The sequence below is a fragment of the Choristoneura fumiferana genome, chromosome 12 (assembly GCF_025370935.1).
Source record: "Choristoneura fumiferana chromosome 12, NRCan_CFum_1, whole genome shotgun sequence".
Lineage (NCBI taxonomy): Eukaryota > Metazoa > Arthropoda > Insecta > Lepidoptera > Tortricidae > Choristoneura > Choristoneura fumiferana.
Genome location: NC_133483.1, coordinates 8,635,325 through 8,648,187, shown reverse-complemented (window position 1 = coordinate 8,648,187; position 12,863 = coordinate 8,635,325). Strand labels below are relative to the sequence as shown.

The window sequence follows — 12,863 nt, the reverse complement described above, 5'->3', positions numbered from 1 at the left end:
TTTCGAAATCGATAGCACAACCCTTGAGCGCCATTTTATGCGACTATGCATGCACGCGTATTTTGTAGGTATTTCCGGTCCATAGGTATAGGTTGGGTATAGGTCTATTACTGACTGTCATTGTCAAGTACACAGATTACTAATATGTATTAGTATTAGTATTTTTCTTGTATTTTTCATTGATTTTTCACATTCACCTATGCAGGGCTACTATGAAACTCGAAACTCGAAGTTCGTGTCGTGCGGTCCCTCTCGCTCTCGTATTAAATAGTGTAAGTGACAGAGGGACCGCATGACACGAACTTCAAGTTGCGAGTTTCGTAGTAGCCCTGCTGTGACACTTGAAAATTTTCCGAATTACGCATACTGTGTTCGCAAAATATTTTTTTTAAATAATTTCTATTTTGAAGCAGAATAATAAAAAAAATGTAAAACTGTACTTTTTAAAAATATATAGCAATATCAGTGTACATTAAATAGACTCCATCGAATACGGAACAAAAATATTTATTTTTTTAAATGACGCAATGTGTGAAACGGAACAGAGTAGTTACGAGACACAACATTATCGGCAATTGCCGCGGTTCATTATTCGATAACAGTGAAAAATAAAATATTTAAATTTTGTCGACAAAACTTGCAAGATTTTGTAAACGCGGCTATTTGGAACGCGGCCGCAGCCATCTTGTGCTCCGCCTCTTCTCTTGTGGCCAGTGCTTGTCAGTATCACTGTCATTACGAGTGCGTCTGCCTTGTATGCAAGTTGAGTTTCCGTTGCATTTTCTTTGCATTGTATTTTGTTATTGTTCATTTCTGTTATTATTGTTGTTGACTTTTGTTACTGTTTGTCGTTAAGTTTGTTGTTATTTTTTGGCAAAATGCCTAAACGGTCTAAAAAGACTGTTTTGAACTGCCAGTCGGAGTTTGTAATTCGTTTGTTCACGTGGCACGCACTTTTTTAGAGCTCGGTGGCGGTCAGGTGCTGTTAAAGGTCGATGTTAAGAACGCCTTTAAAGCGGTTGACAGGGCCGCTTTTTTAACCCAAGTTAAAGAAAAAATTCCCGGAATCTACAGCTACATGTAGCAATCTTACGCTTCTACTTCTAAATTAATTTTCAGGAAACACCTCCTCCATTCAGCTGCTGGATGTCAGCAGGGCGACCCTCTCGGACCCGCAATTTTTAGTCTGGCAATTCAACCTATAATTTCACAACTTATTTCAAAATTTAACATGTGGTATTTAGATGATGGGACTCTCGGAGGTGAGGCGGAACAACTTTTAATAGATCTCCAGAACCTTATTCAAAATTTCGAAAAAATCGGCCTTGAGCTGAATTTTTCCAAGTGTGAGCTTTTTGTTGCCCAATCGGTACCAGAACCTTTAAAAAATGAGATTATTTCAAAATTTAACACTGTCGCCCCAAACATAAAAATTCTTACCAGCGAGTCCCTCCGCCTCCTAGGGAGCCCAGTCTTACCTGAAGCAATACCTATTTTTCTGGATGTACATTTCCAAAAGTATTCTGATACCTGCAGCCGCCTTAGCCTGATAAATCCCCACATGGCCCTTGTTATAACGCGTTATTGGCTTTTGCTCCCAAAGTCATGTATTTTATCCGCTGCTGCCCTTTTTGGCAACATGAATCAAAATTAAAACCTGGATGATCTAATTCGTAAAACCCTTTCGGAAATTCTAAATTGCTCTTTTGATGAACGGGGCTGGACTCAATCCACCCTCCCGATCCGTTTTGGTGGCCTAGGAGTAAGAAGCATTTCTAGTGTTGCTCTACCGGCCTTTCTGTCCTATGGCTATAGTACACGTGACCTTTTTGGAAAAATCATTAACCCGTCACTTGGTGATGTTGAGGTCACGCACTTAGCCGAGGCCAGGGCGGCATGGTCCAATACTTATCCCAATGGAGTTATTCCTTGCCCCCTCTCTCATAAAATACAAAGAGCCTGGGACGAGTCGATTTGCAGCAGCAAACAAAAACAGCTTTTAGAGACGAGACCAGTACAGACCGCGCTCGTCTTTTGGCAGCGGGTGAACCTGAGTCAGGGAGTACCCTGACTGAGCCAGTAGGCTGCAAGCACTTCCCTCGATGAACATTGGGACAGTTTTAGATCACACAACCCTTTGTCTGGCCGTTTGTCTTAGACTCGGCCTTAAAACGAACGAGTCGCACCAATGCAAATGTGGTGTCAGGGTCGATCAGTATGGCCATCATGGCCTTTCTTTCCAGCGCAGTGCTGGCCGCTTCTCCCGCCATGCCAGTATCAATGACATCATCCGTCGGGCGCTCGTTACAGTCAACGTTCCGGCCATACTTGAACCAACGGGTATGTCTCGTGACGCCGGCAAGCGACCTGACGGAATGACCCTCATTCCGTGGAGTCGTGGCAAATCGCTAGTTTGGGATGCCACGTGTGTCGACACGTTGGCACCCTCTCATATCGATGCGATATCTGGCCAGGCGGGTGCAGCGGCGGCCTCCGCTGAGAGCAACAAACGGCGTAAATACGCAGCCCTTGGTGAGGCTTGTATATTTACGCCTTTTGATGAAGAAACTCTGGGGCCTTGGGGGCCAGAGGAAAATAGCTCTTCCGCCAGATATCTTCTCGGCTGGTAGATACCTTAAGGGATCGGCGGGCTGGTGCTTACCTGGCACAACGCATCAGCCTAGCTATCCAGAGAGGTAATGCTGCCAGCCTCCTAGGAACGGCTCCCCAAAGCAGCAGCCTTGAAGACATTTTCTATTTAGTATAAGTTTTGTAAATAGTAAGTAGATAGTAGTTGTATTTTTTAAAATTTTGTATATGTGTTATAACTCTGTGCTTTTCTGTTAATAAATCATATATTATTTAAAAAAAAAAATCGTTTGAGGGATTATTTCGAGCGAGAACGAGAAAACGGTGGCCCGGTGGGCGGAAAGCTGGACAAATATTATTTTTTTAAATATAATGCAACTTCTCCAAAAATAGGCACTAATAACTCTTAGAAAAATCGATATTTCACTCAATAAATGGTACATCTCTAAAACTGTCAAACTCGAAACGTCACAGAACTCATCATAGGTGAAAATATAGCTTACAAAGACTACAGTATATATAGGGAGATAGACGGGTATCTCAGAACTTGTATTGGTTCGTATGGAAAGAGGTGCCATCTAGTTCTCATTGTTAAAGCTCGCGCCTATGCATGTGTACCTAGATATACATATAGATATGTATGTTTACGTATGCATAGCTACGTATAGATTATCAATATTACGCTATAGATAAAATTAACGTCACGCGTCCTAGAGACTACATTAGTACCTAACTTTTTTTGTGCGGGAAATGTCCTTAAGACTACTTGGTAGTCTCTAGGACATTTCCCGCACAAAAAAAGTTAGGGACTAATGTAGTCTCTAGGATGCGTAACGAGTTAAGTAAAAATGTTATTTTCAATAATGCACATGTTTAAACAAAAAAACATGTGCAATACTGAGAATAACAGATTGTGCCGAATAGAAGAAGACAACCAAGTTCACGGCACTTGGGCAATTTTATTATTAAAATCAGTACTTACCAAATGTTAATGTACCACGTTTTACTTTTTTCAATGGTCTACTTGCTACTATTTTGCTTAGATCTCTCTGCGCTATAAAGGGTATAGAGAAAGGGAAGTAAAGTTTTAATTCAGATTTATCAATTGCCATTTATTTATATCATGACAGGCTAGCAACCTGTCACTATTGTACCGTTTTTGTCAAACTTAACTAAACCTATAATTGCTAAAAGTGGTTCCGAAGCGGTAACGTTTCGTGTGCTCTGCCTACCCCATTTGGGAATACAGGCGTGACGTTTGTGCGTGTGTAATGGGCTATGTTTTGCAGTATTATAGTAGTTTATGCAACTGTATCTTAATAGGGGTCACATGAGTGTTTTAAGGCCTAATTACGTACAGTTGCATACAAATATTTTATCTACATCCATATATTAAATCCTCTATCATGTGTTCCGCGAACCCTTGAGAATGACCTGCATTGCAACGAGTACTAGGTATGTCTGCCCCACGACTTGCGCCCGGTGCGCGCCCGATGACGACGACCTGCGCCTGCTGGTGAACGCCCCGCTGCTGCACCTGTACTGTAACTGTAATGAATGATGTATGAAATCTCATTACGATATAGATTTCTGTATCCCCCGTGCTGTACTGCCGTGGTCATAATAGAATTCAATATCGTAATGATGGTCGTGGCTGTCGTAATCTGTGGTTTTGAACGCATAATGGAGGATATACTATATGGGTGTAGATAAACATACATTTGCAATGAGATTACTGGCTATAATCAACTACATAAAATAAAAATCTATATTCTTACGCTAGAAAAAGGCGTTTATGCTCTAGCACGTCATGTTTCTGACTCCGTTTAAGTAACTATGAGATAGTCTCACGGTAGATTAATGTTCAAAATTAGATTGTAGCCGATTATTAGTGGCTTCATGTGCATGTCACATCGCGTAGCAACAATTTATAGCAAATTTTCACAATGACAATAATTCTTATTCTAAATATTACCTATTATGCATACACAATATTCGAAAAAGTGTCATCGTCTTTACCGGTTCTTAAAAAACTTTATCATGTATATTATGAACGGCCGTAAAATGTTTTACTTATTTACACACAAAAAATCAAGGAAACATATTTTTAAAGCAGTCTTTGGAATAACATCAACTGTATCAGAGAAATCAAAGTTTTATTGTCGTATTTTAACTACAGAAATTTATGTTAAGGTTAATACCTTCAAAATTTAATTCACATTCCTCTTATAGTTTCCAAGTAAAATGCCTGTGATGTGACAAGGACGAACAATAAGGGTTCCATTTTTGGAATTTTACATTGTTACCGCAACATATTTAGAATAACTAACTAAGATCATATGGACGTAGAGTTCGAAATCTAAACTAATAAAACTAGGGACTGTAGATTTGGCAAACTGATATAAATCTGATAATAATCCAATCATTTGGCAGTTACATCCTGTTCATCCTGGCCAGGGTCATCTCCGTAGAAGGGAATTTCTCAAAAGTTAATGGCAAACACAAAAAAACTACACAGTTGTTTAATTTCAATGACAATGCGTTTTTATAATAGACAAAACCTAATGCTGCAGCCAGAGTCGTCTGCTCATGACGGAACTCCTTAAAGCACAGATATGAAATTTTACATGTACGTTCAGTTTTGATGTAGGTATACATGACTTTATGAGACACTAAAATATATAACTAAAAAGATAAAAATAAATTGAAATAAAAAAGTTCTCGAAAACAAGCAATTACTTAAGTTGTTAAGAAAGTTACACTATCCCTGACTGACACAGACTACTTTTTCTCCGAAAAAATGCAAAATTTCCGCGGATAAAAATAATTGAATACAAATCCGGAGTTGATTTTCAAAATTCTTTCAAAGATACAATGCCTCTCATTGACAATTAAGAATGTTATAATAGAACAAAATAGAAATTCATGTCCCGCAGAAACTTTACAATTTCTCGGGATTAAAGTAAAAAAATAGTGTAGCTTTCTATCAGTTAAGTTTTTTTGTAAATCGAACTAAAGATTTACATCTATCCCGCGGGAACTTTGCGAGTTCCCTAGATTAAAGAAGCCTGTTTCACATTACAGGGACAGCTGTGTGGCTGTGTACAGAATTAACTTATTCTTATCCCGAGGAAAAATGAAATGAAAGGAAATGCGTAACTATTTTAACATTTTCTAAAATTGCACATTCCATTCCAAAGTTCGCCTTAGGGGAAGCCAATGTTCAGCAGTGGACGTCTTTCGGCTGACATGATGATGATGATTCCAAAGTTGGTACAAATATGATTTTTGAATTATAAAATTTGCACCATCTGTCTGAATCTAAAAAAACGTCTGCCTGTATTTGTATAATTCCATTAATCCTCCGAAAAATCAATCAAACAAAACACGAAAAAAAAAGATCGCAAATCAGGGCGATGGTTCTTAGACATGCTTTTTCAAAATCGGTTCAGCCGTTTTTGTGATTTTGAACTTTGAAGTTACAAAATCGGGCTCGGGAGTTTTGGTGGAATTGGTCGGAAATCGGATTGCGTATACCTTTAGGCCTTTGTGTGGAAAAATTTGAAGAAAATCAGGATATTAAGTATATCAAACTTAGACTGAAAACTATAACGGTTAAGTTTGCTTGAAAATTATTAGTAGTTTAAAAGTAAATAGCAGCCTAAGCCTAGCCTATATTTTTTATTTTATTTTTATTATTGTTGCTGTCTTTTTTAATGTCACGAATAAATGTTTTCTTTCTTTCTTTCTTTCTTTCTTTCCTAAGGTATAAAATTTACCTAAACTTGGAAGATTGCGTATAAAATACGAAATCCTTAGAAAAATATTACTTAATTTTTTCGTAATGGCTACGGAATCCTATTTACGGCGTGTCCGACACGCTCTTGGCCGGTTTTTTTTTTTTCGGATTATTCCTTAGAAATTGAATGAAAAATTAAAATGTGGACCGTAAGAATTGTTCTTAGTATATAAGTAAATGTGTCTAATGCAAATAATTAATCATGATATCGTAATAATAAAGTAAAAAAATGCGACGTTGCCAGCTCATCATCATCACCCCAGCCTTTATACGTCCCACTGCTGGGCACAGGCCTCCTCTCAGAACAAGAGGGCTACATCCTTGTTCCTCATAACTCTTGCGTATATTTTTATGTACTTTCAGTAGATCAAATAATTTTAAAAATATTTGTAGAGAACATATTTTTGAGTTTCCAGTTGTGTAGATATTACTGAAAGGCTTGCTCATGTGTACATATGTTTGATTGATGAATCTGCTCAGATATAAAAGTACCCTTCCATGTACATTTATATTTGAAGCCTTGGTTATGCTCATATATTTGAACTCGACTGTACAAGCTTTGCTTAGTTTGGTACTTGGTCAATTGGTGTCAAGTGTCCCACGATATTTTTTTTTATGCTAATATTTTTATACTGTCGGTTTTATCAATACAATTTGATTTCCCTGCCAAAATTTGGTTTACCTCTTTGCTCCAATTACTTATGCAAACTATATAGTTCGCCAGTTTTTCTGTATCACATGTCAAGAAATTGTAATCCAGGTGTAACGTTATAGCTTGCGGTGGTGTAGCTTATTATAATCCGAGATATTACTTATTAGACAACAGTTTAAAAATTTCGTATACAATATTTTCTATCTGTGCAATCTGTATGGTTGAGCATTTCAAAAATTGCAGTTTTTCGTATTCGTGATGCTAGTGCCAATCTGCATTTAAACGAGTTTTTGACTCTTAAAACTTTATTTAATTTCGCTTGCAATTTTGTCAGCTGTTTCTTCGTGGACTCTGCTTCAGAATTCCATTTTTTGTTCTTACGAATTCCTGAAAATTAATAAAATGAATTATTGATTGGAAATGTAAGAAACTGAACTAATTATAATGCATTATATATAATGCTGTATTGGATTAACACTAAGATAAGATCGCATAGCTGATCAACTCGTCAAGTAGGATTTTGCGGAAGGTCCGTCGAGATCGCAACACCATTTTACTCTCTATTCTTATCGCTAGAGGCACAACCAGAGGCATTTCAATCTCAGACTTCGAGGCTGGCAACGTATTAGTAATTTTTTAGCTTTGCTAGTGTACCTATCAGGTGTTACATTTGCTAGTTTTCTTTCAATGGAAATATGTCTTAAATCAATTATTATAGTAATAAGATTTTGAGCACAAGTAATACAATACCATACAACTATTTTTATTGAACACCACAAATCAACACAATGTACAAGAAAATCGCTCGCCGCGCATTCGGTAGCGCGTAGTCACGGCCGGGCCGTTACGCCAGCTAGGCCTTAAGCCATAATAATTACAAGAGAAGGTGCCACACACCTCTTAGCTGTATGCCAGTAATCAAGATTTTTCGGACGATTAAGTAGGAAATGCTATGGTGTAGGTTGCGGTAACACATGACCCGACAAGTCACTAAATGCAGGTAAACTCTCACTTTTAAAAAGTAATTTTAAACTTGCACTTTGTGAAAAACCTATTCTAATTTGGCGTCATGGGGCATCATCAGAGGAAGCCTTAAGTTTACCTTTTGTATTATTTTTGTGAAAGTATAAATAAAGCTGTCGTCGACACGACAGCCTTGGGATCAATCGGGTAAAAGAAAAAACTCGCAGTTCGGGTAGTGGACTGTATTTCTTCGGGTAATTCGTATCGCGAATCGAAAAATCCGGTATCGATAGCCAAGGTCGTCGGGTGAGCAAGTATAGAGTTCAGTTGGAAAGCCAAGTCGCAGGTTCGAGAGATGGTTCGGGTCCGGGGTCGTCGCAGATATCGTAAGGCTCGCTGGGATATCTTGTTCTAGTCACTCGGATGGCTCGCTGAAGTCGACTAGACTCGCTAGGGGGGAGACCGTCGTATTTATACCCGAGCGGCGGGAAGACGGCCTCCCGCCTGAATTGGCGATAATTCAGGCGGTCTGGTGGTCGCTGGGTTTCAGAAACCGCTTTGAATTATCGCCATTTTCGCTATCGATGTCGGGTTTTATTGATCGCTACTTATAAACTACTGAACTTACTATTTACAAATGAACCTAATTTACTCGGAATCGTGGTGCCCTAGTATTCGGTATGGGCTAGGGTCGCAAAAATCAACTTCAAAAATCTTTATTTCGGGAAACTTAACCTAAAATAAATCAATGAACTAAAACAATTACTTTGCTCACCCGCGACCTGGTATTATCTAGTGATATCCACTTATGCAACATGTTCGTGTTCATGCGGTTCCTCCACCTCTTCACTGTGGGAGCGCGCATAGGTCACGGCAACCCACACTGCACTGACGCGTTTCGAACTCAACCAGAGCTCAAATTCAGAGCTCCAAACCTAAGACAACAGACTCGCAATGATGCCTTGCCACCTGTTTTTTTAGTTTTATTTATTTATCATTTTATTTCATGCGCATTTTCTTTTCTGTTCTTATTATTTACCCGGCTCTAGAGTAAACTTGTTACGCTGTGGGACGGGCGCAGGCTGAAAATCAGCGCTGCAAGTTTCCTTTGCTCGCAGCTTATGCTGAGCCTAGCCCATTGCCACCTGCTTATATTTTTGTTTTATTGTGTAATCCTGTCTTATTTTCTGTGGCAATAAATGATTATTATTATTATTATTAATTAAAACTAACTTACAGTACTAATTTACAATAATCTTAAAGTCTATTAGAATCTATATAATACAAGCTTAAATGTGGCATTATCTGGGAAAAGGTACCTTGTTGTCGGTTCTAGTTTCCGAGATAATCGCGTTCAAAGTAAAATATCGAAAAAAAAACCATTTTTTTCTTTTTTTACTCTTTATTAATAAGCAGGGTCTAAATTTTAATTTCACAGAGACACAAGTTTAAATCGATTTTTAGGGTTCCGGAGCCAAAATGGTTTGCAAAACTGAACCCTTATAGTTTCGCCATGTCTGTCTGTCTGTCCGTCCGCGGCTTTGCTCAGGGTCCATAAATGCGAGAAAGCTGTAATTTTGCACGGATATATAGGTAAACTGCCGACAAAATAGTACAATAAAAAATTCAAAAAAAATGTTTATAGGGCACCTCCCATAGACGTAAAGTTTGGGGTGATTTATTATTCTCATCCAACCCTATAGTGTGGGGTACCGTTAGATAGGTCTTTTAAAACATCAGGGGTTTGCTAAGACGATTTTTCGATTCAGTGGTTTGTTTGCGAAATATTCAACTTTAAAGTGCAAATTTTCATTAAAATCGAGCGTCCCCCCCCCCCCTCTAAAATCTAAACCGGTGGAAAAATTTGAAAAAAATCAGTGGTAGTAAGTATATCAAACTTTAAAGGAAAACTATAACGGCTTAGTTTGCTTTAGAATTATTAGTAGTTTATGAGTAAATAGTAGCCTAAGGTATAAAGTATACCTAAATTTGGAAGATTCCGTACAAAATATGAAATCCTTAGAAAAATATTACTTATTTTTTTCGTAAGGCTACGGAACCCTATTGCTATGCCGCTCTTGAATGCTTTCTGTGCGCTCGGTATCGGTTTAGAAGACGTGTCGGACGTCGGTACTTTGTCGGCGCGTCATCATCATCATCATCATCCCAGCCTATACGTCCCACTGCTGGGCACAGGCCTCCTCTCAGAATGAGAGAGCTTGGGCAGTAGTTCCCACGCGGGCCCAGCGCGGTGCTTGTCGGCGCGTAAAAAACGTCAATCAGAATCATCATAAAATGCGTTTAATTAAAGTAAGGTAAATCATCAATAACTGGCCACCATTAGGCGGTAGCCAGTTAGGGCCTTATCACACTAACGATTTGCGGGCGAGTTAAAAGCGATGCGAGCGCGCAGCAAGTTCGCTTCGAGCGCGTAACGATTTTACCGCGAGCACGCAACGATATCGCTGCGAGCGCGCAACGATGTCGCTGCGAGTTCGCTGCGACGAAGACGCCCTATTATTATTATACGAAAGTCTACAATATGGCGTTTTTGGCACTAAAGCAGCGAACTCGCTACGCGCTCGCAGCAGCGACATCGTGGCGCGCTCGCGGCGATGTCGTTGCTTGCTTGCGGCGAAGTCGTTATACGCTCGCAGCGAATTCACTGCACGTTTGCCTCGCTTTCAACTCTCCCGCAAATCGCTAGTGTGATAAGGCCTTTATAGACGCTTTACGCCAATTTGTATTTTTTTTTCTATTCGACTGGATGGCAAACGAGCAAGTGGGTCTCACCTGATGGTAAGAGATTACCACCGCCCATAGACACCTGCAACACCAGGGGCATTGCAGATGCGTTGCCAACCTAGAGGCCTAAGATGGGATACATCAAGTGCCAGTAATTTCACCGGCTGTCTTACTCTCCACGCCGAAACACAACAATGCAAGCTAATAGCAGTTTTCACGGCAGGATTTGCGAGCAAGATAGTGGTAGCAATCCGGGCGGACCTTACACAAGGTCCTACCACCTGCTGGTCTTTAGAGGTTGATTTATAATAATAATAACGATTAATAGTTACAACTACAAATCAAAAGCATTTTTTAGATCTTATTTTTAACTATGTCACTAAACATTTTACGTCCGACAATAAGGTACCTTTTCAAATACGTTAATCATTTAGTGTTTGTTGAGACAAAATTATAGGTTTTTGGTAAGAGTTTTAATACTAAAGTGTTCTTAAATTAAGACTATTAAAATTAATCGTAAGTTCTTAGTCGTTTTCAAATGATATCACTTCATATCACTAAATATTTTACCACCGACGATAAGGTACCTTTTCAAAAATATTATAGTGATTGTACCAACTTTTTACTAAACTTCACCTTGAATTCTGAGACTGAAAAAACTAGTTTTTTAAGATTTGTTGAGTTGATTTGGTCTCATTTGGCAATGTTTTAACGTACTAAATATAAACGTTTGTTGATTTTGACTGTTTAATTACATTTGTAAACCACAAAGTTATTTTTGTTAAAGTATTTTTTTTATACATTAAACAACGTTAATTCAAAACGGAGTAGTTCTTATTTAATGTCCAATTACGCATAATATTTTTTCCTTCGATAAAATCCAATGGAAATATACTATAAATAGAAAATTAAGTAAAAAATCCATCAACCTTTTTTTTTACTTTATGCACTTTAGCAAGGTAAACTATAGGAAAACAGTTGTCCAATTACAAAATTGTTCTTGAAACCTGAAAGCCCGTACAATCTACTCCTCAAATAGCATGTTATCTATGTAACTTTCAACAACATACTTTTATGGGGTGTATAAGTTTGAATTCAATTTTCTCATAATCACCTTTTCTGGCTTTTGAGTTTCAACAATTTTTTAAAAATATCTTTTAAACCTACATGCATGTTTCTTACATGGTTCGATAGCTAAATGTATGTAGATTATGGGATATCAATAACTCAATACCGACAACAAGGTACCTTTTCCCAGATAACGCCACAAATCTAATTAGAAACTACCTAAATCTACAGCGTCGCGTGGCCGTCAGCAACATTTCCCCCCGCCGCATCCGCAGCGGAGGCTCCTTCTTCAGTCGGGAGAACAGCCAGCCGCGTCGTCGGCCCGTCGTGCGCACGTCCGCGCTCCGGACGCCACCATCCGGTCCGGGGAAGACAGCTTCTATGACCCCGCGCGACCGCACGTTCCGGGGCAGGTTGGCGTCTGATCCGATGGCGCAGCGCATAGTCGCGCAGCGCTGGCAGCCACTCGGTGTAGGCGGCGCGCAGCTCGGTGTCGGCCTCGCGGAAACATGTAGCGTTATCGCTGTACATGAGCCGGGGCCACCCGCGACGAGCCGTCAAGCGCCGCAGCCAGCGCCATGATGGCGGAGTCGGTGGAGAGGTTGACCACCGTCTCGAGATGGACGGCGCGCGTCGTAAGGCACGTGAACAGCGCCACCCATCTCTTCTCATGCCGCCGTCCGATGGTGAGGGGGCCGAAATAATCGACCCCGCAGTTGGTGAAGGGCCGGCAGTGCGGCTCGATCCGAGCCCGCGGCTGGTCGCTCATCGCTGGAGGTCGGGCTGTCGCGCGTCGCAAGGCGCACGTGCGGCAGGCGCGCGCCACCTTCTTAACGGTGGAGCGCAGATGGAGCACCACAGCCGGTGCCCGCAGGTCATTGACCACCCGCTCGTTGGATGAGCGGGCGGCGTCGCGGTGCGCCCTCTCGATCAGAAGGCGCACGAAGGCGTGTCGCCCATCAAGAATGCCGGGCCTCTTCTCTAGGCCCGCACCGGCCGCGGCGTTGATTCGCCCGCGCATCCGCAGCAGGCCGTCCTCCAGGACGG

General features: G+C 40.3%; 1 long non-coding RNA gene across 5 annotated transcripts in view; it reads right to left on the bottom strand.

Annotated features, from left to right (window-relative positions):
• Nucleotides 1-5,097: 5,097 nt before the first annotated feature.
• LOC141433241 (uncharacterized) overlaps nt 5,098-12,863 on the bottom strand; it is an 18,445-nt gene continuing 10,679 nt past the window's right edge. For all 5 annotated transcript variants that reach the window (XR_012451911.1, XR_012451912.1, XR_012451910.1 and 2 more), the window contains one exon: nt 5,098-7,427. This is a non-coding gene — a long non-coding RNA (uncharacterized lncRNA). The remainder of the gene's footprint in view (nt 7,428-12,863) is intronic.